Below are 3,894 nucleotides of genomic sequence, written 5' to 3' on the forward strand. Positions count from 1 at the left end.
ATATGTGTGTGTGTGTGTGTATGTTTGTGTGTCTGTGTTTGTCCCCCCAACATCGCTTGACAACCGATGCTGGTGTGTTTACGTCCCCGTAACTTAGCGGTTCGGCAAAAGAGACCGATAGAATAAGTACTAGGCATCCAAAGAATAAGTCCTGGGGTTGATTTGCTCGACTAAAGGTGGTGCTCCAGCATGGCCGCAGTCAAATGACTGAAACAAGTAAAAGAGTAAAAGAGTATATATATATATATATATATATATATATATGTGTGTGTGTGTGTGTGTGTGTATAAGTATATGTATATATATATATATATATATATATATCCACACACATATACACACATACACATATATAAACACTGCCAAATAATGACTCCTTAGGTAAGAACGGAAGATGTTTGCTAAATTAAACCCTACTCCACAGAAAATTTACATAAGCACGTTCAAAAGATAAAAACAAACCCCGTTAAATTGTTAACTTCGTGTACAGTTTAGAAAATAAAGGGTGAATATAGAAAGCAATAGACCAATAAATAACCAGACAGATAAAACATGCCATGCACCATATCCCTTTGTAAGACTGGTACTTCTTTTTAATGCGCAATTGTCGTCATGTTTCAGTTACTCACCACAACAGACCAGTCTACTATCTTCTTAACTTATGGAATAAAATAGATTAAAATTTATTTCAGTGTTGCTCAAATAGTATGGATGTAATGCAATGAATTTAATGTATTTATTATGTAATAATATCTCAGCAATAATCTGCAAGTAAAATGAAGATGAAACAATTGTAATGTTATACAGTAATGTGTGTTTGCTCAATCTAGTCTCTCATGTTTACATGTTTTATATATACATACAAATACACGCGCACGCACACACACATACACACACAAATACACACACATACACACATACAGGCATACACACATACAGGTATACACACGCATATACATGTACAGCCAGATAGATATGCATGTCATGTATGTATATATGTAGATACTTTTTATATATATGTATATGTATATAAATGGGAATAATGCAGAAGTAAGTCTAAGACATTTCAATTTAAGAGAGAATTTAATAAAAATGATTTTTAAAAATTATATAAAGAAAATATTACCTGTTTCGATGAATATCATCTTATCAAATATTAGTAAAAATTTATAAAAATCTGAAGTAAAAACAGTTTATTTTCTGTCATTTACTGCACCTCCTACCCTTTCTATTCTTCTTTGTACATCGGTCAAACGCGACGCCGCTTGGCTGACCGGTTCGCAGAGCACCTCCGAGACATCAGACTCGGCAATGACTCTCCAGTTTCGAGCCATTTCCTCTCTACTGGTCATTCACTGCAGCATCTGTCTGTGTATTAGTTTGATGCTCGAGAAAATGAAAAAGTCTTTTACGTTTCGAGCCTAGCCAAAATAAACAGAGAGAGAGAGAGAGAATGAAAACATTTTGTAGATTTAGCGGTCCAACATGGCGTATAATTAGAAAAAAGTTTGAAAGAAAGGGAGATAATAATAAAAAATGGTGGTTGAAAGAAAGGGAAATAATAAAGTGCTGGAGTTCCCAAATGAAGATGTGCGTGCGTGTGTGTGTATGTGAGAATGGTGTGTGTTAATATGTAACTGTGTGTGCGAATAGGGGCTAGTGACATTGACGTGTGTGAGTGTGTGCGTCTGTAATGTGTGTGTGCGTGTGTAAATGTGTGCGTTTGTAACATGTGTGTGTGTTTTGTGTAGCAGTTGAGGTGTGCTTTTTCACGTGGTGTATGTACATGTGTGTGTGTGACTAAGCAGTGTGCATGTGTATGGTATATATATAAATATATATATATATATGTGGGCGTAAATTATCTCTGTCTATGTATGTAGCATGTGTTAATGCGTGTTGCGTGTGTATGTATATATAGCCTGTGTTCAGGTATTATGCGCTTGTGTGTGTGTGGGAGTGTGCACGATGGTGGGTGGTGTGTGTACTGAGTTACACAGTATGTGTGACTGCTCACATGGTAGTACATGTGGTGACGCTATTGAAGATTGTGTGTGGGTGTGTGGATGATGGGGTGGTGTGGGGGCTGGGAAGTGGTCAGTGCTAGTGTCAGTGTGGAGTGGTGTAGGGTGGTATCAATGAAGAGAAAAGGTAGGAGTCAGATGAAGAGAGGAGGGGAATTGAGTCCATATGGTGCAAAGGAGCAAAAAGAGATTAATTCTTGTTCATGGTGTAGGCGGGAGTCCGGATGTCACTGTGCAAAGACAGTCCGAACACAGACAGATGCTGCAGTGAATGACCAGTAGAGAGGAAATGGCTCGAAACTGGAGAGTCATTGCCGAGTCTGATGTCTCGGAGGTGCTCTGCGAACCGGTCAGCCAAGCGGCGTCGCGTTTGACCGATGTACAAAGAAGAATAGAAAGGGTAGGAGGTGCAGTAAATGACATTACTAGAAGTGCAGGTAAAGGAGTCAGTGACGTGATAGGGACGATGATGGGTGCCTGTGAAGGTTATGGTGTCGGAGAGGTAGGGGCAGGTGTGATAACATGAGCAGGAGTAGGGGAACGAACCTGGTTGGGAGGTGGCGTTAGGGAAGAAACTATGAACCAGGAGGTCATGCAGGTTATGGGCTCGTTTGAAAGAGGGAAGGGGTAGGTTGGGGAAGATGTGTGAGGTGGCGGGGTCGGACTGGAGTCGCCGGAAGGCTCAGCGAATCGTGCGTAGGAGGGGTAAGGTGAAGGGGTGGTAGGCTAGGGGAACGGAAAACGGGCAATGGTAGTACGGGTGGGGAGGGGGAGAAAGAGCAGAGGCACGGTCCACAGAACGTGCCCTGGCAAGGGCAGTATGGATAGCGGTTAGGGGATATCCACTTAGGATTAAGTGGCAAGCCATGAGTTGAGACTGAGTCTCATAGTCATGTTTGCCACTGCAGAGCCTGCGCAGACGGAGGAATTGGGAATAAGAGATGGAGAGCTTGGTGTGGGTAGGGTGGGCTATATATATAATATGTAATATATCTATAATTGCAGTTAAAGGTAGAAATATAGCGCTCACGTGTGTATCCAATTCCCGTTAACCGTGTAAGTAATGAATATGTTCAATGAAATTTTTAAAATACGTTCATAAAAAATACATACAAACCCAGATGCCGACATGCATACACATATACACACAATATACGCACATCCATACATTAATATATTCCTATATTATCATATGTATATGTATACACACACACAGCAACAATAAAAATACACATATATGTATACATATCTATATCTGTATCTGGATATATGTATGTGTGTATATATGTATCTATGTGTGTATATATATATATATATATATATATATATTTATATATATATATATATACAGGTAGCTAGTAATTAACTTAAAACATTCATTTTCCCATTTTTCTGATACATTATAACAAGTAACACTTACCATACCTCAAGTGTGTCTGCCAGTTAACATGTATTTCTCTGGAGACAAATATCTTACTTTTTTTCCTTCGGCAAAGCTCTCAAACACTCAATAATGATAAACTGTAATTATAAAACTATGACTATAAATAGTTAATTTGTCATTGGTGGTTTCTATGTCACTTTTAAACACTCATACGCACAGCCATATATACGAATATATATGTATTTATCTATATCTCTCAGTCTTTCCCTCCCCCTTTCTTTCTTTCTTTCTTTCTTTCTTTCTTTCTTTCTTTCTTTCTTTCTTTCTTTTTTTCTTTCTTTTTTCTTCCTTCCTTTCTTTCTTTCTTTCTTTCTTTCTTTCTTTCTTTCTTTCTTTCTCTCTCTCTCTCTCTCTCTCTCTCTATATATATATATACATATACATGTGTATACATATACATACATATATGTATGTATGTATATATAT

Source organism: Octopus bimaculoides, chromosome 2, assembly GCF_001194135.2.
Source record: "Octopus bimaculoides isolate UCB-OBI-ISO-001 chromosome 2, ASM119413v2, whole genome shotgun sequence".
In the NCBI taxonomy this organism is placed as follows: domain Eukaryota; kingdom Metazoa; phylum Mollusca; class Cephalopoda; order Octopoda; family Octopodidae; genus Octopus; species Octopus bimaculoides.